This window comes from Podarcis liolepis (assembly GCF_965112155.1).
Source record: "Podarcis liolepis genome assembly, chromosome: 4".
Classification (NCBI taxonomy): Eukaryota; Metazoa; Chordata; class Lepidosauria; order Squamata; family Lacertidae; genus Podarcis; species Podarcis liolepis.
The window spans coordinates 7,003,923-7,027,115 of NC_139558.1; the positions used below are offsets into that span (position 1 = coordinate 7,003,923).

Sequence of the window (23,193 nt, forward strand, 5' to 3'; positions counted from 1 at the left end):
TTTATATTGACATTAAGAGATATGTCAAAACAGCTCAGTTTGGGCTAAAGTCTTTCATGTGTAAAGCAGAGAGGCACATAGGCAAGGCACAGGTTGCAGCACACAACAGGTGTGCAAGAGGATTAGGTACATGGCTAGGCACAAGAAACGACATACCCCTTGTCCTTTCTGTTTGAAGGATATATATCCCGCCCATCTGGCCACTCTGCTGGGTCCCTCAATAAAGTTCCAGCACTTCATTACTCAGGTTACTGCTCCCTTTCCCAGGCCCAGACACTTCTTGGGGTTCTGCAGACACTTTCCCCAACCTGCTAAGACTTTCTCCAGGGTCATCCAGCTCATTGAACTCCTCCCAATTCTCCTCAGGATCTGACCATTCCCTCCATAACATCTCCACAGGGCTCGTGACAATATGGAATGTTTGCTGCATGTTAGAAATCTGGTGGGATTTGCACAGCAAGTCACCACTGTAGACAACTAGAGAGGCACATGGATGTCTCCACCAGCCCTTAGGCTCTTCAAAATTCTGTTGACTTCAAAAAGTAGTATTTTAGTAGCCTCACAGTACTTAGGTTTAAACACCATTTGATTTTCAAACACTTAAAAAGCAAAGTGGTGTTATACACTGAGCTAATGGAACTGTTGAAGTTACTTGAAACAAATAATCCCTTAGCACATAAATATTTTGCAATGAAAAGGCTTAATTGTTTGCAATGAACCCAACATGTGGTAACTTGTCAGTATGAGATTTGTGTATTCTCTGGAGCTCAGCCCCATAATTCTAAAGTAACTGCCCACAATGCAGACTTTCAAATGATTTAAAATGATTAAAAGATTTTCAACCCAAGGGTTAGATGTTAGGCTCTTCGTAAATCAAGATTCACCGTTGAAAGGATTTCAGACAAATATCAGAGTTGTCACGAAGCTTTAATCCAGAGCTTTTGTGATTGGGGGAGAAGGTTCAAATGTTCTAGAAACATTGCCTTCTGAATTAATTTAACTTCATGCATCTTTCTTTTCCCCATTTCCCCTTAAATATATAAAGTAGATCCTTCTTTCCTACTAATGCTTACTAAACTGATCAACAGAAATGTTACAGTGCTATATTTTAATGTCCCTGTCTAATTATTTGTATTAATAGCAAAACATTGTTCTCCAAGAGCTGTGATTACATATATTACTAAAACGATTACCGTCTTCATCTTCTGAGCTACCTGACATTTAGCTTTTGTAGCTGCAGTGACTTCAGCTCCATATTCACCCAGGAATAATTGTTATCTGTCAAGAGCACAATGTATTTCTAATCATATTCCATCAATGACATGCATTTTAGATTGTTAAATCATTTTGGCTTGGGAGAAAAAAAACCAGAGGCTAGAATGGAATATAAAAAGCGCATTCTTTCAGCTCCTTTGCATTATTCATAAATGCAGTACCTTGTCAGCACTTAGAGTGTAATCAAACTTTAAATGATGTAAGAATATTTTGTGTTCAAACTGCATGTAAGATGTTCCAGGGCTTCATAACACATTGTGTTGTTCTTCTTAACTGTACTATCTATTTTTTTGAGGGGTGGGAACAGTGTAAAATGTTAATTCTGCCTGCTGCAGCTTCTGTCAGGGTGAGAAATTCAAATACTTCTGCTTTGCTTTCCAATCTGAAGCAATCAGTCAGTGTGTGTGTGTGTGTGTGTGTGTGTGTGTGTGTGTAAAGATAAAGACTCTATTATTTACCGTCTGTCTAATTCTCAGTATTATTCCATTAATGTCATTCCTTGGTATCATTTCCAGACTCATGTTGTTACTTTATAAAGTGACAAAGTAGTCCAAGACATTTGGAGATAAATAATATTATGAATAAATACATAACAGCACGACAGAATCCCCCCCCTTCTCTAGAAAGATTGGAAGGATTATAAAACATGACTTCTGGAACAGCTCAGAATCTCTGCCTCTGAATTAGAAGCAGGAATGAAACAAATCTCAAATGCAGCAGAAACTGGGAAGATTAAACAAGATTGCAATTAGTGCATATTTACATTTACACAGAAATTCAAATAGAATGTGGGGTTGGGATAATTGTCCCACCAGTGGACTTCTAATATTTGCTTTGGAAATCAAACATGTTAGATTATCGCAGCATCTCTAATTAAAACTCTTTGTGCTTCGTTCAGAATTTCCTTACATGTTTCACCTAGGAAGGGACCCCCTAAATGTACACCTCATTTTGCTTTCAATTAAATACAGTGACAACTAGTACTATAGAAAAAAATGGTTAGGCTTTCCTTGAAATACCTTGGATGTTTTGCCTTTGGTGGGACATCATAAAGTTAAGGCAGCTTTAATGGCAAGTAGCTACAATTAAAAAGGGAGATAGATAGTTGTATAGGTAAGGTAGCAGTCTCACAGATAGCCATAACTTTCAATGCCCACTTTTAAAACTGAACAGGTGTGTGTCCTGCACAGGCAGCAAGCTTGTAGGTGCTATTGTCTGATCAGTGAGAATAAAGGAGCTGCTCAGGTTTTCATTTTGTTTTGTTTTTTAAAAAGGAAAATGTTTCCTTTCCCTCTTGCTGTTTCTGATGGCAGGAAAATCACATATATCAGCTCCAGGGCTGTGGTCCGTTTTCCCCAATTCTAGGCATGAATGTTAGAGAATTGCCGCCCAACATGCCTCTTTTGTGCCGTAATTGATATAAGCTCTGACATCAGTGGGCAAAAGCTGCAGAGGTCAGATCTCCTCATCCAAGGTCAGATTTTTCTCTCCACACTCAGGAGCAAGGTGGGTGGAGTGATATGAAACTTCCTGGAACACCTTCCTGGGTTTGCAGGTTCAGTGTACAAACAGTACAGAATGAAGCCAATTGTCCAATATCTGATGTGCAATATTGATTCAGATGTAAGTTAATTTACACTTCTCTCCACCTTTTAGCATGAGGGCTGTGATGCACAATTGAAACCAATGATTTTGCAACCTGCGGGAGAATCAGCCTCAATATGCTGAAGTCTAATTAGTGCATGGAGGGGTTATTGCTATAGAGTAAGCTGACCTGTCAGGCTCAGCTAGGTAGTCACCCTGGGAAGAAGGTAGTCAAGCCTTTTGTTCTATCTGAGAAGTTTAGCGTGTAAAGAGGTCTGAGCTGGTTGCTCCAAGTTCAGATTGAATGGCTCTTACAAGCCATTGCTATGTTCCCATAATAATAATTGAGGAAATTTCACCATTGTAACTAAGCCAAGTTTTAATGCTTGTGCAACCTTCCCTGACTGCTGTATGGGAAAGCGCATGAATCTGACCTTTGGATATTCTATAAGTAAATCAATTTACCAAAGATGTGGTCTTTTTCTATGCTGCAGGAAGTGGGGAATTTTGGAAGGAACTTAGAAGGGCTCATTCTAAAAGTCTAAGAGCCTATATTTCCATGCTTTACTTTGCTGCATATTTTGTGATTTTAAATCTCTGCTGGAATTCTCTCACCAAACCTGGATCTTGGCATCCAGGAAATCTCCTATTATATACCTATTTTTCCTAGCCACCAATACAACCAAGATGCAGTGACATCTTGTGCAATTCTGGGCTGCAATTCTGCAATTCTGGGCTGCATCAATAGGAGTATAGCATCTAGATCAAGGGAAGTAATAGTGCCACTGTATTCTGCTCTGTATTAGTGCCACTGTATTCTGCTCTGGTCAGACCTCACCTGGAGTACTGGGTCCAGTTCTGGGCACCACAGTTCAAGAAGGACACTGACAAACTGGAACGTGTCCAGAGGAGGGCAACCAAAATGGTCAAAGGCCTGGAAACGATGCCTTATGAGGAACGGCTAAGGGAGCTGGGCATGTTTAGCCTGGAGAAGAGGAGGTTAAGGGGTGATATAATAGCCATGTTCAAATATATAAAAGGATGTCACATAGAGGAGGGAGAAAGGTTGTTTTCTGCTGCTCCAGAGAAGCGGACACGGAGCAATGGATCCAAATTACAAGAAAGAAGATTCCACCTAAACATTAGGAAGAACTTCCTGACAGTAAGAGCTGTTCGACAGTGGAATTTGCTGCCAAGGAGTGTGGGGGAGTCTCCTACTTTGGAGGTCTTTAAGCAGAGGCTTGGCAACCATATGTCAGGAGTGCTCTGATGGTGTTTCCTGCTTGGCAGGGGGTTGGACTCGATGGCCCTTGTGGTCTCTTCCAACTCTATGATTCTATGATTCTATGACATGTAAAGACTAAATATGCTTTTGAATAGAAAGTACAACATGGAGTTTGGAAGATTACGCATGTGATGTGCATGACTCAGGTCCACTTTCTGAAAATTTCATAACCATTTTTTTTCTAGGCAGCTATCCAAAGGGTACAATGTCCCCATGTTGAAAGGTGTAAATATTTATATTTATATCTATAGCTATATATATATGAAGGGGCAGGATTTACACATCTCTAAAGCTAGAAAGCTAGCCAAGAACACTCAAAATCCAAGGCTTGGCACTTTGCTTTCTCACTACATGCCCTCCATTTGCAGAGGTTGTAGAAATGCAGTTTCTTGGGATAGACAAGTTGCTTCCCTACAGTTGTTGTTGTTTGCTTTATTTGGGCTTACGCACCAACAAAATGCAAAAAAAGAAAGTATTTACGTCATTTGTTACAAATTACACCATTAACCAAAAAAGATAAATTTATATAATTGACAGTAAATCTTCTTGTAATTCATTGACTTCCCGTCTTCTCCATCTTCATTTCTAGTTTACTAACTTTTTGCATAAACCTATCTATTCATTTTACAGTAAAATATCATTTCTCCTGTATCTTTATTTCTTAACTACAGAGGTTATTCAAGAGCAGCAACCGAGTTTAGACTTCCACAGTTGTTTTTAAGATATGCTTTAAGAGGTTCCCATTTTGTAATAAATACTTGTTTGAACTTATCTTCCATTCTTTCAGTTAACTTGGCTAATTCTGAATATTCAACTAGTTTCTGTAGCCATTCTGACCTTGAAGGGGCTTTATCACTTTTATCAGTTTCCCTACAGTTGTTGTGAACAAGTCCCATCATTCCTGACCATTGGCCATGCTGCCTGGTGAAATCCAATAGCATCTGGAGAGCAGCACATTGGCTGGCCCTGCTTTTGGTTTTCTCCATTATTTGATATTTCCCACCTCCTCCTGGAGTGATCCTCCACTAATTATTTGCCTCCTCTTAAAAGGCTGGAAAGAGAATGTGTGGGAGTTAGTATTGCCCTTCAAATGACAATTAGATACAAATGTAACTTCTCTACAGGCAGCCTGAAAGTAAAATTTGGACAAATTAGGTGGGCAAAGAGGATTATAACTAATTACAGAATTAGAAGAATAAGAAAGGGAGGGGATAAGATGTGTGTGCCCACATAACAAACTAATTTTGGTTGAGGAAAAAGTACAAATATTTAATTAGATACTACGGGAGCAAACTTGAAACCCTGAATGCTAACTTGTAGCTTTCAAAACCCCCTATTTTCAGATTTATGTTAAAAGCCAAGTTCTCCCTTTCTCTCTGACACACAAAAACAACTGTTCCTGAACGTTAGTGCTCCAGATTCAGATGGAAGCTCATATGGCTGAACGTTTCTCTTTAAATAAATCTTTGCACAAAGAAAACCGGCATGTCATGGAGGAGGGTTCTAGCTTGGCTTCCCCCCACCCCGCCCTATCCAGCCATTAGCATCAAGTGTAAGGGAAATATGGTGGGGGGCGAGGATGAGCACCCTATTATCTCTGCTGCCTTCCACCATCATTCCCATCACCCTTAACTCATGGAGCAAAATTGTGTGAGGTGGGTGAACATTTGGGATCTGTGAAAGCTCCCAGCTTTACACAGTTGCCCTTAGTGAGTTGTGAATCATAGAAAACAAGACAAAGGAGATGGTGCTAGCATGCTCACTCCTGCTTCCTCTCCTCATGTATTTCCCTCACAGGTAAAGGTAAAAAGGCAAAGGACCCCTGACAGTTAAGTCCAGTTGCGAAAGACTCTGTGGTGCTCATCTCGCTTTACTGGCCGAGGGAGCCGACATTTGTCCACAGACAGTTTTTCAGGGTCATGTGGCCAGCATGACTAAGCCGCTTCTGGCAAAGCCAGAGCTGTGCATGGAAATGCTGTTTACCTTCCCGCCAGAGTGGTACCTATTTATCTACTTGCACTTTGATGTGCTTTTCAACTGCTAGGTTGGCAGGAGCTGGGACCGAGCAATGGGAGCTCACCCCATCGCAGGGATTTGAACCGCCGACCTTCAGATCGGCAAGCCCTAGGCTCAGTGGTTTACACCATAGTGCCACCCACATCTCGTTTCCCTCACGCTTGATGGTAATACCAGAAGAGGGTACCTCATATGCTTGTTTTCTCATTTGTGTGGGGTTTTGCATGTGGAAGAGGATCCTAGCCCCTCACCTCCTTGCAGCCTGAAGTTCTAAAGTCCAGAAAGAGGTTTACCTCTTCACCTGCTTTTTGCGAGAGCTAGGCCCAAGTGAATAGGTTGTGAAGGGCAGAGAGATTTGTATTCAGTGTAAGCAGGCCTGTGCAAGCAGTGACCTGGTACGTCAGGCGTATATCCAGCAAACTGGGGAGCAAACAAAGACTAAGATTTGGGATGGGGTAGCCAATGGTTCTTTCTTTGCCCAGGCAGGCACATTATGTGACCCATGAAAGTAGCAAATAACCAGACTGTACAATGCTGATGGGATAAAATCAGGCTGAATATTTCTTGACTGCAGCAGGCAGGGCATGGGTTGGCATGGCATTGGGGCCAGCATCACCTCATTATTGGGCACGGAATGAGGCTTCTTTACATACAAACCAAAAAAAACCCCTTGCTGTCAAGAGGACATTCATCTCCCTTGCCCCCAAAGTATTTGCAATGCTTGTTCCAGAAAGGCAGCCATGTTGCTGTGGACTAGCAAGGCTCTGCTTTTATTGGCAGAATGGGGGTGAGGGGGCGTAGGTTCTCAGCCACCTCATCTTGAAGACCACCCTCCAGTATTCATGGGTAATTTTTATCCCACTCCTTTGAACCTTACAATAATTGTTTTGAACCAGCAGTAGCTGAAGCATCGGTATCCATGGTTGTTGGTTGGTTGGTGAGCCTGTCTTAGGGATAAAGACATTTCATACATTTTGAGAGTGAAAACAGGATAATGTCTGTAATGTTGTGACTATATTCAATATGGGGAGGGGGGAGAAATTAACACTGCAAAGCACACACAATTGGGTGTTATGTTACATTTTTATGTTTGCAGTGTCTTTTCATCCATTCCTTATTTTGCTAGTGAAATAATGTAATTTGCAATTATTTTCCTTGTATCTACCCCTCCCCCCATACCTGCAAACCGCAATAGTAATACTAAACCTTGTGTATGTTGGAATAATAGGATACGGTCTCTTCTTGATAGGTTATCTTTTAACAATGCATCACCTATAACTTTCACAGCAAGGGGCTGCTGACTGGTTATTTTTATAGATAGTGTGTTATTTCTGAAAACTGATTTGTATTGGACAGGATCAACCTATATACACTAGAATTCAACACATCTAGCTTGTTTTTCCAGTATATTTAAAGGAAAAAAGTTATACATAATTCATTGGGGGGTGAAGAAGCACGTTCCTTTATGCATGTTTAGTACATGGATAGATAATTAGATTCCGTCAGTTTTTATGCATATATTATTTAACATAAGTCATAACAGCAACATGGAAATATACATTTTAACAGTTGCTGACTGTACAAAGCTTTGTTGATAATAATAACTTTAGGAGTAGGACTATGTCCCTTGAGATTCTGTGGATATATTGTGATCCAAGAACTCCTACTCACACCCCTCATTTTGAAGGAAAATATGAGGAACTGGGAGTGAGGGAGAGAAGAGGTTTCTCTATTTCTCTTTTAATTTTACAGATAGCCAATTCAACTGTGTATGTTCATCATTGATTTTAAATGGCATTTAATTTAGCTTCCTTGGTGGCGTGTGGTCAGCTGCTTTGTGTTCTTAATCTTGTGCTTGCTAGTTCGAATCCCTTTGGAGCTCCTGCCCATAGGGATGAGAGAAGACTTCAATGTTTCAAGGGAAGGGCAGTGACATGCATAAGAAAATGGGAAGAGCTTCCTCAAACAGGACAGTGACCCATCTAGTCTAGTCTCCTGTTCTCACAGTAGTCAACCAGATGCCTATCTGGTATGCCCCGCAGAGCACCCTAAGGTCCATGAATAATAATAGCTTAAAGGTCCCGGGCCCTAAGGAAGCCAGACTATCTTCCACCAGGGCCAGGGCTTTTTCAGTGATGGCTCCAACCTGGTGGAATGCTCTTTCCCACGAGACGAGGGCCCTGCAGGACTTGATCTCCTTCCATGGAACCTGTAAGACAGAGCTATTCCGCCTTGCCTTCAATTTGAATTAGCCTGATCCTCTGTTCCCTTCTCCTTTTCCTCTTCTATGAAGAAACCCTTTCTGGGACCCCACATTTAAATTCTTTCCTGGTCTCCTTGCTGGCCCTGGTAGCTAACTTGGCCGGTTAGCCCTGGTGATCATTTGATGTCTACTGACTGGTTTTTTTTTCCTTTCCCAAAATGACCCCTGAATTTTTGAATTTTATTGATCTTGATGCTGCATTTTATGTTGTATTTTATGCTGTTTTTAAGTCACATTTTAATCAATGTATTATATTTGCTCCATAAAGAAGGCTGATTGCCGAAGAATTGATGCTTTTGAATTATGGTGCTGGAGGAGACTCTTGAGAGTCCCATGGACTGCAAGAAGATCAAACCTCTTCATTCTGAAGGAAATCAGCCCTGAGTGCTCACTGGAAGGACAGATCGTGAAGCTGAGGCTCCAATACTTTGGCCACCTGATGCGAAGAGAAGACTCCCTGGAAAAGACCCTGATGCTGGGAAAGATGGAGGGCACAAGGAGAAGGGGACGACAGAGGATGAGATGGTTGGACAGTGTTCTTGAAGCTACCAGCATGAGTTTGGCCAAACTGCGAGAGGCAGTGGAGGACAGGAGTGCCTGGCGTGCTCTGGTCCAGGGGGTCACGAAGAGTTGGACACGACTAAATGACTAAACAACAAAAGCAATTATATTTGCTGTTAGCTGCTCTGAGCCCAGTTTTTAAACCGGGAAGGGCGGGGTATAAATAAAATAAAATAAAAAAATAGCAGTCTCCTCCTGTGGTTTCCAGCAACTGATATTAAGAAGCATCCTACACCCTTTTGCAAATTGATTGAAACAAAGCATGTTTTCTATCTTACTCGTAATCCTGTACTCAAAACAAACACAAAAAGTCAGTTGATGATTATGGTGTCGGAAGCCTGCAGCCAATAGAAGGAATGATGTGCTCACCACAATATGTCGAAGTACTATGAAACAGAGTTATTCCAGAGCTGGAAAAGAGGTATCCTGATGGTACTGGGATATTGCAGCAGGACCTAGCCCCTTGTCACACATCGAAGGTGGTGAAGAAATTCATGACAGAGCAGCAAATACAGGTACTTGATTGGCCAGGGAATTCCCTGGATGTAAACCCCATTGAGAATTTGTGGGCTATATGCAAAAGTCGCCTCCGTTCTATAGACTGTATGACTATGGAGAAGCTCATTCAGGCGCTGATTCAAGTGTGGTACAGGGGTCCAAAAATCAACAGTGACTGTTCGAAACTAGTAGACTCCATGCCAAACTGTGTGCAAATGCTGCTTAAAAATAGCCGAGGTCATATCCGTTACTAATGTATGTATATTTGAGTTTTGTACACGTATATGTGAGTTTGGTACAATAAACTAAATTGTTTGTTTCAATTAATTTGCACAAAGGTGTACTTCCCAAAGTGGTTTGAAGTTCAACCCCAGAATCCTCCATGCATAGCTGAGTCCAAGACCCAATCTGAGTCCCCACAGAGTCCTTGCCAGACAGTGTAGATAATATTGACCTGACCGCAGGAGAGTGGCTCTCCTACTGCCTCTTCCCTCAGATATTTTATATGAGAACTTGAAACCTGCTTCAAATTTTGCTTCAGGCAAATCAGAAGCATATTGATGGAGAAGATGAAGGTCCATCTAGCCCAGCCTCCTAGTTCCAATAGTAGCCAGCTGGATGCCTGTGGGGACTTCACAAGAGTGAGCTCCATCCTCTACTGTTTGTCTCCAGCATTTGGTACTTATCATCATCAGTATATCTCCTCTGAACATGGAGGTGCCTTACTGATCATTTAAGTCAGTTTTTTCAAGTTCTTTCCTGTGTTGTGAACTTCCTAGACAAGTAGAAAGACTTTGCAGACAACTTTAAATCAACCAAACCATCTAAATTTGACAAATACAAGCATCCCTGTGAATATTATTTTCAGCCAAAAGCTATTTCTTGTTTGGAGGGAAGCAGCATAGCTGGCTTGGGTTAATTTCTTGCCAATTCTTTACTTACTTACCCTCCCTTTTTTCTGGTGTTCTTCTGGTGTGGCTTCCTTTTTATTCTTTCTTCAAAATTCTGAAAACATCAATTTACAAAGCACTGACTCTTATGATGAAAATAGCCACGGTGATTCCTCAACTGGAAAATATGAGAGGGGATCAGATGTATCTAGTAAAGATATATATAAAAAAATCTGTTATACCTTCGATTTTGGTGCCACCAATTTTGAAGACTTCTGTTTAGCAATGTTTGCATTGAGTGCAAAATACACCTTAATTGGATGTTTTGGGGCATATCTAAACTATTTTCTTTATGTATTGTTAGTAGAATTCAATTTGTTGTTTAGTCGTGTCTGACTCTTCGTGACCCCATGGAGCAGAGCACGCCAGGCACTTCTGTCCTCCACTGCCTCCCGCAGTTTGATCAAACTCATGCTGGTAGCTTCAAGAACACTATCCAACCATCTCATCCTCTGTCGTCCCCTTCTCCTTGTGCCCTCCATCTTTCCCAACATCAGGGTCTTTTCCAGGGAGTCTTCTCTTCTCATGAGGTGGCCAAAGTATTGGAGCCTCAGCTTCATGATCAGCCCTTCCAGTGAGCACTCAGGGCTGATTTCCTTAAGAATGGATACGTTTGATCTTCTTGCAGTCCATGGGACTCCCAAGAGTCTCCTCCAGCACCATAATTCAAAAGCATCAATTCTTCAGTGATCAGCCTTCTTTATGGTCCAGCTCTCACTTCCATACATCACTACTGGGAAAACCAGAGCTTTTACTATACGGACCTTTGTTGGCAAGGTGATGTCTCTACTTTTTAAGATGCTGTCTAGGTTTGTCATTGCTTTTCTCCCAAGAAGCAGGCGTCTTTTAATTTCGTGACTGCTGTCACCATCTGCAGTGATCATGGAGCCCAAGAAAGTAAAATCTCTTACTGCCTCCATTTCTTCCCCTTCTATTTGCCAGAAGGTGATGGGCCCAGTGGCCATGATCTTCGTTTTTTGATGTTGAGCTTCAGACCATATTTTGCGCTCTCCTTTTTCACCCTCAATAAAAGGTTCTTTAATTCCTCCTCACTTTCTGCCATCAAGGTTGTGTCATCTGCATATCTGAGGTTGTTGATATTTCTTCCGGCAATCTTAATTCCGGCTTGGGATTCATCCAGCCCAGCCTTTCGCATGATGAATTCTGCATATAAGTTAAATAAGCAGGGAGACAATATACAGCCTTGCCATAATCCTTTCCCAATTTTGAACCAATCAGTTCTTCCATATCCAGTTCTAACTGTAGCTTCTTGTCCCACATAGAGATTTCTCAGGAGACAGATGAGGTGATCAGGCACTCCCATTTCTTTAAGAACTTGCCATAGTTTGCTGTGGTCGACACAGTCAAAGGCTTTTGCATAGTCAATGAAGCAGAAGTAGATGTCTTTCTGGAACTCTCTAGCTTTCTCCATAATCCAGCGCATGTTTGCAATTTGGTCTCTGGTTCCTCTGCCCCTTCGAAATCCAGCTTGCACTTCTGGGAGTTCTCGGTCCATATACTGCTTAAGTGTGCCTTGTAGAAATTTAAGCATAACCTTGCTAGCGTGTGAAATGAGTGCAATTGTGCGGTAGTTGGAGCATTCTTTGGCACTGCCCTTCTTTGGGATTGGGATGTAGACTGATCTTCTCCAATCCTCTGGCCACTGCTAAGTTTTCCAAACTTGCTGGCATATTGAGTGTAGCACCTTAACGGCATCATCTTTTAAAATTTTAAATAGTTCAGCTGGAATACCATCACTTCCACTGGCCTTGTTATTTGCAGTGCTTTCTAAGGCCTATTTGACTTCACTCTCCAGGATGTCTTGCTCAAGGTCAGCAACCACACTACCTGGGGTGTACGAGACATCCATATCTTTCTGGTATAATTCCTCTGTGTATTCTTGCCACCTCTTCTTGATGCCTTCTGCTTCTGTTAGGTCCTTACCACTTTTGTCCTTTATTATGGTAATCTTTGTACGAAATGTTCCTTTCATATTTCCGATTTTCTTGAACAGATCTCTGGTTCTTCCCATTCTGTTGTTTTCCTCTATTTCTCTGCATTGCTCGTTTAAGAAGGCCTTCTTATCTCTCCTTGCTATTCTTTGGAAATCTGCATTCAATATCCTGTATCTTTCACTATCTTCCTCACATTTTGCTTGCCTTCTCTCCCCCGCTATTTGTAAGGCCTCGTTGGACAGCCACTTTGCTTTCTTGCATTTCTTTTTCATTGGGATGGTTTTAGTTGCTGCCTCCTGTATAATGTTGCGAGCCTCCACCCATAGTTCTTCAGGCACTCTGTCCAGCAAATCTAAATCCTTAAACCTGTTCCTCACTTCCACTGTGTATTCATAAGGGATTTGGTTTAGATTGTATCTTACCGGCCCAGTGCTTTTTCCTACTTTCTTCAGTTTAAGCTTGAATTTTGCTATAAGAAGCTGATGATCTGAGCCACAGTCGGCTCCAGGTCTTGTTTTTGCTGACTGTATAGAGCTTCTCCATCTTTGGCTGCAGAGAATATAATCAATCTGATTTCGATGTTGCCCATCTGGTGATGTCCATGTGTAGAGTCGTCTCTTGTGTTGTTGGAAAAGCGTGTTTGTGATGACCAGCTTGTTCTCTTGACAGAACTCTATTAGCCTTTGCCCTGCTTCGTTTTGATCTCCAAGGCCAAACTTGCCAGTTGTTCCTTTTATCTCTTGATTCCCTACTTTAGCATTCCAATCCCCTATAATGAGAAGAACATCCTTCTTTGGTGTCACTTCTATAAGGTCTTGTAAGTCTTCATAGAATTGGTCAATTTCAGTTTCTTCAGCACCAGTAGTTGGTGCATAAACTTGGATTACTGTGATGTTAAAAGGTCTGCCTTGGATTCGTATCGAGATCATTCTATCATTTTTGAGATTGCATCCCAGTACAGCTTTTGCCACTCTTTTGTTGACTATGAGGGCCACTCCATTTCTTTTACAGGTTTCTTGCCCACAGTAGTAGATATGATACTCATCCGAACTGAATTCGCCCATTCCCGTCCATTTTAGTTCACTGATGTGCAGGATGTCAATATTTATTCTTGCCATCTCATTTTTGACCACATCCAACTTACCCAGGTTCATGGTTCTTACATTCCAGGTTCCTATGCAATATTTTTCTTTGCAGCATTGGACTTTCCTTTCGTTTCCAGGCGTATCTGCAACTGAGCGTCCAGCCGCTTCATCAGCTCTGAATCTACTTGTACTTGTCCTCCGCTCTTCCTCAGTAGCATGTTGGACGCCTTCCAACCTGAGGGGCTCATCTTCCAGCGTCATAACTTTTATATGCCTGTTGTCTTTGTCCATGGAGTTTTCTTGGCAGGGATACTGGAGTGGCTTGCCAGTTCCTCCTTCAGGTGGATCACGTTTGGTCAAAACTCTCCACTATGACCTGTTCATCTTGGGTGCCCTCCTCGGCATAGTTCATAGCTTCTCTGAGTTATTCAAGCCCCTTCGCCACGGCAAGGCAGTGATCCATGAAGGGGGTAGAATTCAATAGGCATTTATTTATTCTCTTACTTTTCATTTCCCTTTTTAATATCTTTCCTAACAGTATTTGTATCTTAAGCCATATGAATTCCAGGTTGTCTCTTTTCTCCAACCAGTAGAATGGGTTAGAATAAAACATTATGAGGTGGCTACTACTCATTCCAGATGTTATACCTCTTAAGTATTGTTTATCAAGCTTTTACTTCCAGGCTCAGAAATACAAGCTTTGGGAGTCTCTTAATAGTTGCCTCAATAGTTAGGTAAGCATAATGGCTTCTGAATTCTTGTCCAGTCATACTGTAATCTTAGTTCTAGCTCATGGTCAGTGAGAAGAGCTTGACCACAAGTCTTGGCTCAGATGACAAGATAAGCCAAATCTTGGCTTAGTTTAGCAGGTCACTGCAGGAAAAAGAACTGGGAAGCAACAAAGTGACTGTGAGGTCTGGGAGCCTGCACATGTGCACCATAACATGAGGTTTGGGTTCAGGGTGCTGTGTACCTGAATAAAGGTTGAATTCACATTTAATCACACATCCTTTTCAGATGTACAAATCACCCTCAATTATGAAGACTAAGTAACTTGAGGTATTTCAGTTCAGTTTTGGGGGGTTTTCAGGAGACTCCTCCACCACAAGATGGTGATTCAAATCTACCTTAACAGATAATTGGGAGAACTGGGCCCAAACCAAGAAAATGAATTTCAATATGGGCAAACGCAAGGTTCTACACTTAGGCAAGAATAACCAGCTGCACAAATTTAAGATGGGGAACATTGTTTCCCCTGTAGGTGGGGTGGCCATGTTTGTTACTTTTCAGAGGTGAATCCCCTCTTTGAAGAATAAAATATTTGAGGGCATCTGCTATTGGAAGGGCTACCTAGCCTTAAGTCCAGCCTAAACTTAAAGAATTAGAAGAAGGGGCATCAGAGACCTTGAATTTGCCCATCAATCCTGAGTAGGACAGTAGATGCAGCAGGGACATAGGTCACCTGGTCATGCCTGATTCCCACTATGGTGAAATATATTGGTTCCCCCCCCCCAATTTTAATTGTTACAATTATTTATAAATTAAATCTGTAGAAATAAATTATCACATGCAAATATTATGCACATCTGTATAATCTTTTTTTGTGATGCATCTCCTTTTTGGGTGAGAGCAATGCACCTTGGGCAGTAAGGAATGAAGTTGGCAGGGAGTGTCCTTTTGAGTAGACATACTTAGGATTGTGCTGTAACTTTCTTTAGCAAGGCAATCTCTTTCCTGCAGTGCACAGCATGGATGTAATCACTGGCGGAGGTATTACTGGATGTAATGCTATTGAAATGTTTTACAAGGCTTTCGTATGCTGACTGCAGTAACGTGGAACATTTTTTTGTTTTTATGAAAAACACAACTAAACAATGCAAAGCATTGTTATGTAACAACACAGGGCTTCTTTTTTATTTAATATAGTGTTGTAGAACATCATATGAGATTTAAAAAGTAGTGAACATTCAGTGGTGTGTGTGTGTGTGTGTGTGTGTGTGTGTGTGTGTGCAAATTCTTAAGAAAATGCCTGGAAGTAATAGATAGGAAGGTAGGTATAAAATCTCCCAGGTTTTCAATGTGTTTGGTTTTTTGTGTTGTTTTTTTTAAAAGCCTGTCTACTTTGAATCATCTCTCCCTAAATAAATGGAAGGACGCTGAGCCATGTTTTTGACCTTGGTCTCACCCTGGGATTGAATTTTCCCCTCGCCTTGAGTTTTATTAGTGTCCTCACTGTGGGCTGCATTTATTCACAGCAAATACTATGCAGGAGGAGGAAAATGGATTTGTTTCAATCAAGATTTTGCAGGATGCTTTTGACACTATAGCTGGCTTTCGGCTTCCGGGAGATTTGGTAAGAAAGCAGTTTAGTACTTGGACTCTCTTTTCCAAATAATCTTATTTGTAGGTCACTCAATGAAACTGGTCGTAGGTAGAGACTCAAAAGCAAGCACTCACTTCTTCATACAAGGAGAGTTTGTTATTACAAGATGTAGTGATAGTTACAGAGGCTTAATGTTTTTTCAACCTCTGGTACTTTACAGAATCAGGTGGCAGGTGGCCTGAGTGCTGCTGCCTGAGAAGCATAAGATTAGAGTCTAAATGTTAGACCAGCTTTCCCCAACCTGACATCTTCCAGATTCTTTAGACCACCCACAGTTCAAGGATGATAGGAATTGTAGCCTAGAACATCTAGAAGGCCCCTGGTGTGCTGGATTAGACCCATTCGTGGAAGGTGGGCCTGTTGGTGGATATTAGTCATGCTCACTAAACCGCTTCTGGTTCACATAACACCACGACGAGTGCCAGAGCACATGGAAACACGTTTAGCTTCCAGCTGCAGTGGTACCTATTTATCTACTTGCACTGGTAAGCTTTCGAACTGCTAGGTTGGCAGGAGCTGGGACAGAGCAACGGGAGCTCACCCCGTCGCGTGAACTCGAACTGCTGACCTTACGATCGACAAGCTCAAGAGGCTCAGTGGTTTAGACCACAGTGCCACCTGTGCCCCCTAAAATGGGGCTAACGAGTATGTGTGTGTACATCATAGCTGTCAACTTTTCCCTTTTCTTGTGAGGAATCCTATTCGGAATAAGGGAATTTCCCTTAAAAAAGGGGAAACGTTGACAGCTATGGGGTACATTTTGTCTGTGTCAATTGTGTGCATGTGTGCACTGTGTGAGAGTATGTGTATGTTGTGTGATTGTATCTCTGCCCCCACTGCACTGTCCATTTAAAGCAGCATCATATCACTTTTTTAAACAGCCATGGTTTCCCCCAAAGAATCCTGAGAACTGGAGTTTAAGAGTGTTGAAAGTCCTGAGGAGACCCTGTTCCCTTCAGAGAGCAATAATTCCCAGAGTGGTTTAACAATCAAACTCTCTTCTCAGGAAACTCTTGGCTATTACCGGAGGGCAACTTATTCGTTGCCATGGCTGCTTTTGTTGCACTTCTGTCCATTGAGTGTTGATGTGCAGACTCAATCCCTCCCTACAAGTTACCAGTTAAAGTCTACACATGGGCTTGAGTGCTGACACAGGAAATAATATGTAGAGGAAAGACCTATATTACTGGCCCTGCCCCAGTGGTTCTGGTATTCACACTGCTGTAGCAGTACTGGATTGTACCGCAATGAAACAGCAACAGTGCTCATAGATGTTTGTGTGAACAAGTGTCCAAGCAGTTGCTTATTTTAATTAATCTCCCTTTAAAAATACTTCTAGCTCCCACTTGCCACAGCCACACAATCTATGATAATCAGAAGGTTTCAACGAATAACAAAAGAAACTGCAAGGCTCATTAAATATGTGGCATGGATTTAGATAAATCCTCCGAATGACAGGCTTATTGTGAATGTTTGGGGCAGGAGCAATGAAAGTCTATAGAAATTGTACAGAGGCAATTAAGTCATGCCTAGATGAATAATAGGAATACTGGTGTAATCATGTGTAATTAGTCTGAATGTGTATGTAATATCCCAATTTACCTGTAAGATAAGCTATGCAGTTACTGTGCAATTTACCTATTTGTACACCAAAATATTATTTTTTTTGACATTGTCTTTGGGTCACCTATGTGTACCACATAAGTCACTACAGTTTCAGGTGTGCATTTAAGATGTTTTAGTGTATACATAAGGGATACGGGTGGCGCTGTGGGTAAAACCGCAGTGCCTAGGATTTGCCGATCGTATGGTCGGCGGTTTGAATCCCCGCGGCGGAGTGAGCTCCCATCTTTCGGTCCCAGCTCCTGCCCACCTAGCAGTTCGAAAGCACTCCTAAGTGCAAGTAGATAAATAGGTACCGCTTTATAGTGGGAAGGTAAACGGTGTTTCCGTGTGCTGCGCTGGTGCTGGCTCGCCAGCTGCAGCTTCGTCACGCTGGCCACGTGACCCGGAAGTGTCTCCGGACAGCGCTGGCCCCCGGCCTCTTAAGTGAGATGGGCGCACAACCCTAGAGTCGGACACGACTGGCCCGTACGGGCAGGGGTACCTTTACCTTTTAGTGTATACATGAAAATGCAAGGTCAGTGTGTAAGTACAACCACAGAGAGATGGGCTGGAACTCCTTGTTGGGTGGAAACTCAGATCCTTTTGGAACATTTTGTTGGCATCCATCTAGCTCAAGGGACAATGGAGTGCTACTCCAGGGGTGAAGTCACATTTCTGCATCAGCAGCACCGAAGTGACCTCCCTGGGGCACAGGCCTTGGCAGTGTGTATGGAGGTCCTGGGCTGCCCAGATGACAAGACCCCAACAAGACTATGCTCTTGCTGGTTATACTTGATCATCAGTGGGCAGATGCATGCAAGAACTGGTGTTTGAAGTGAATTGAATGTTCTATCTGTGCTGTTCCATTCATGATGGCTCATTCACCTAAGCAAGTCATTGCTTCATGCTGCAGTCATCTAGGAATGAACCTGCATGTAGGAACTAACTTGGCCCCAAATGTCAAGCAGCTGAATGCTGGTTTCCTTCTTGCAGCTGCTGCTTTTGCTTCTTGCATCTGACTGCCTCTGTGCCACATGTGTGCCTACATCTTGGCGTGACCTTGTGCCCTGTATCCTGTGCTGACAGCTTTGCAGCTAATTATTATAGGAAGCAGCTTCTCCCAGGTGGAGCAAGAGAGCCCCAGGCAAGCATAATGTGGCCAGAGGGGAAAGGATATAGTGCCTTGTTCCTTCTGTCTTTTCCCAGCAACTAGAGCACCACAAAAGGGCATCCTTGAACCTTTTGGGCTGGCTCATCTCTCAGTGGCCCCACCCTTTTGCACATCCAGGTGGTGGTGGTGCAGTAATGTCTGTCCTGAGATGCAGCAGTCCTGAGGTCCTGGACCCATGGCCAGCTCCTGACCTGGGCCATTGCTGCTGCCAGCTATGCCATTTCCCTCTCACTTGAATGCTTAAGGGGTGGTGGTGGGGTGTTAGTGGAGGAGTAATTTGTCCACCTTTGGTGCTCACCCTGCACTCAGCCCTCGCCTGTGGCTCCTAGATGCTGTCAGCATGCGGCAGCAGCCACACCCCAGGAACAGCTTCAACTAGCTGGTTAAACTAGGTGAGGGTAGCAGATGGGTCTCGAACCCTGTGAGTTAGGGACTTCCCCTACATATGAAGACAGGCTCCAGCAGATAGAGTGGACACGACCAATAGCAGGTCCAACCATAATATGCTGGGTTTTTTGGTCTTGTGCTCATTGGCTGGCTCCCGCAAGAACTAGGGACCAAAAACTAGCGCCCCAATTTTAATCAGTGGGGTGTTGGAGGTTATGCACATCCATTGTATGCATATTGATTTTTGAATGTATTTTTATTGCTTCTTCTATTCTGATACTGCATTTCATTGTATTACCATTTGAATTCCATGGTATATATATATAAGAAATACGAGAAGCAACATAAATGCAACTGCCACCACAGGCAGAAAAAAACACTAAGTGGTGTGCCAAGGGCCTCAGCAATTTTCAGGTGGCCTGTGAGAGAAAAGGTTTGACAGCCACTGAGGCAAATAATGAAGAACTGGAGGGGTTAATGGTATAGTGCAGCCCTGTGTGGTTCATAAGGAAGTCAGGTGATGCAGATTCATGTGTGAACAGAGTCTAAGTAGCCAGCCACTTGAAAAAAGCAAAACAATACTCTTCTTCACTAATGTCACGCGCAAGAGCTTTTCATCAAACAAAGTGAAAACACTTATTACCTATTACAATAATCGCCAACAATTATTATGACAAACATTTGTGACCGATTTCTCTTTCCTCTGAATGGGTGATTAGTCTTTTCACTAGTTTGTGAGCTAGAGTATATCTCCAGTAAAATCAGCTGTCACAGGAATTTATTTTCTTTTAGCATCATTTATGTGAACTATTCAGTATGTGTCAACCTGAAAAGCTCGGTCAAAGAGAACGTCTTTCTACAATACTTTAAATGAAGCATCTTTTTCAAGGTTATCAAGAAGCCTGCTTTCCTTTGAGGAAGACAAGCTGCTCCACCACCTCTATCAGGGAAGTTGCCTTAATTTGTGTTGCATGTCTGGGTATCTACCTACACATAAAAATATGGATATAAGTTTGAATATGATGTGTCTTCACCAGTTTGGAGATAGGGATGCCCTCTTATCTGAAGCCATCTGTCTTAGCGTTAAGATGAGATTAACATTCATATCTGCAGTTGATGTAGAAAGATGGCTGTCTGAAAAGGCAGATAAAGGACTCCTTAGGCTCAATGGAAGGGAGAGAGTGGGGAAAGAGGCAAATTTATTACCGGGAAAATAGCAGCTGTCATATGAAAGCTAAGGAAGAGGTGAGCGTAATTGGGGAAAGGAGGCGAAAGGGTATGAAATATTAAACAAATCATACTTTATTCTTCATAAGGATGCGTAAGATTTATTTTAAAAATGTGTGTATTTCATCACTCTGATAAAAGTGGCCTAAATGTGCATGTGAGTGTAACATGGAGGGAGAGATGAGCATTTCTGTGCTGCTTTTTTTGCTATTTCCATAAGTACTTAATAAAAAGGAAAAAAATATGTATTAGATGCAGAATTCAGTGGCCTAAGGGTATGGATTTATGTGTTATTAGCCTTCACTTATGCAGAATTGGGGCATGCACATAGCCCTGGTTTTAACTCATGGGATATTATCAGTCCTTAAAATCCTATCTTTTCTCCATGTGATTCTTTCCCCCTGTTAAATAATAATTTAAAAAACCCTTTGAGGCAACCTAGGCTGAGAGAGTGTGACCAACAACCCAATGAGCATCATCCTGGCTGAGTTGAAATTTGAACGCAGGTCTCTCTAATCCTAGTCCCACACTGTGAAAAATTTCTCCACAACAAATGATTAGCTGTTGATCCATATGTCCAATGGCAATAACAGAATTCCTTACAAGTAAAAGGAATAGAATTAGCAGTTCATTATACTTTACAATGCAGTGCGTGTTACTGCTTGGTTTAACATGTATAATGTCTAAAAAATCACATAAAGTTAGAGATAATGGTTGCCGAAAGGTTAATAATGATAATTACAGAAATAAAGTGGGGCAGAACACCTTAGTTCCAGGAACTCCTGAGCAGCAGCTCAATTAATTGCCCCATTCCAAGAAGAAGAAGAAAAATCCTTCCTGCCATGTGCCAACTATATTGAAAGATAAATAGCTAAGTCGCTGGGAAAGAGAAAAGAAAGACATGCACTTCTGATGGCTGGACAAATATCGGGAGGGGAAGGAGGGAGAGCGGCTCATTTTAAATGGCAAAAGTCCTATGGATTCACACCATTATGCAGAAGAAATATTAATCCAATGAATGGATATTTGATTTAACAGTGTGTGGAGGCTGCAGACAGGTAAATGGAGAAAGGCAAACAGTCAATGACTGGGATTTTGAAAAGGGGACAGAGTTCAATGTTTAAAATTTGTAAGAGTACACATCTGTACTCAGAACCCAAATGCATATCCCACAAATGAGTGGGTGAAATTACAATGTTGTTAGTTTGACACACAGAAAAATAGGCTTGTGAGGCTGAAATTAACTTAAGGAACAGGAAAAGGGAAGACATGTTTTACCAGTACCAAGGACCAATTTTGTTTTTGCCACATATGTGTCTTGAATATTTTGTGGGGCAGGGGAAACAACTTGGGGGGGAGAGACAAGGAAATCATTAAGCACCCGCTTCCCTCTTGCTGCTCCTGCGCTGAGAATGTTTTCAATTCAAAAACGAAACATTGGAGCACTCTTACCTGCACAGTCAAAGAGAGTGTGCTTTGCCCCTGAAAGTACCTTGGTAGATCTCACCCTAGGACAGAACTGGAGCCAGATTAAAATTGATCACAGCCCACAGAAACAGTTAGCAAAGAGAGTTATCATGTTGCTGTTTCATATACCATGGATAATGTAGACGAGGAAAGGGGTAAAGGAGAGCAGGGTGGCATCTGGGGTGCTGTCTTTGTCTTTGAATACATTTCATTTGGATGATGAATGGGCAGGCTATTTGATGTTTCTGTATGGGTAGAAAATTCATCTTCAACCATTGTTATTTACTCAGTGGGCACCTGGAGAAGAGGACAGAGCAAAGTCGTTCTCGTTCAGGGAGGAATCCTTTCCGATTTTGGCTTGTCTTAACTTGGTGTGACTATGTGTTTGAAAGCAAACTTATATGGCTTTTTTGTTGCTTTAAGATGCAAACATGTTACAGGGGATGTCAGAATTATATTTGAGCACTGCAATTTTTATCCATCTGTTTAACTTGTAGTTTAATAATGTTTAACACAGGGGATAAGCAGCCTGTGGCTAGTTATGCTTTAATTTGGATTTTATTTGGTCCACATTTTAAAGCAAACTGCCCTGATTCACATTTCCTGTACTAATATGTGGATTGGGACTCAGCTATGCCTTGGTTTTTGCATTTCTCTGAACTTTGCAATACAGTTCTTAGCTAAAGAAACATACCAAAATCAGTATAAAATGTGTGTTTTACTTTAAAATGTGCATGAAACTGTATGCATCAGGATAAAATGCATGCAATTTGTATTTGAGTAAAGTGCATAAAAATGTTTATTTTGCAAAAAGATACGTTTCAAAAAGAATCCTTTTTTGTTTTTAAAGTTACAAGTTAATGTAGCAGTTGGGACAGAACAGAGTACAGAATGGGAACACATGGAAAATGGACACAGACCAGAAAAAGACCAGTCTGTCCATCCCTACCTGTGGTTCTCCATAGGTTGTTGAACTAGAACCCCCATCAACCCCAGCCAGCATAGTCGGTGGTCAGGGATGCTGGAAGTTGTACATCAGCAACATATGGAGAACCACAATTCTTCACCCATGCTTTAACTGCTGGGGACATGTTTCCTGTTTTTCTGGGATCCTGTCCTTTGCTTGTTTTGCCTGCACCATCACAGTATTTATTAACAACCGTCAGTGCTGCCATATATCACTTGCAATATATATTGCTTTCTCTGCTGTTGGCATGGCATCCAAAGTGGTTCACAACAAATACCAAGGCTACAGTTCTAATCCTACTTACCTGGGATAAAGCCCAGTTTAACTACATTGGATTTCCTTCTGAGTAGACATGGTTAGGATTGCACGGTAAAACACGCTACTCATTATACTACTATATCAGCTTCACAATAAAGAACAATAAAGCAACCCACTGGGAGCTCCATCTTTAAAAACAACACAGCCATTGAGCATAAGTTATGAGCAGTTTTGGTTCTGATATGTTACTGCAGGT

At 41.9% G+C, this 23,193-nt stretch overlaps 1 long non-coding RNA gene across 1 annotated transcript in view; it reads right to left on the bottom strand.

Annotated features, from left to right (window-relative positions):
• Positions 1-23,193, bottom strand: part of LOC310706136 — a 242,155-nt gene that overhangs the window by 165,847 nt on the left and 53,115 nt on the right. The gene's annotated exons all lie outside the window — the stretch shown is intronic.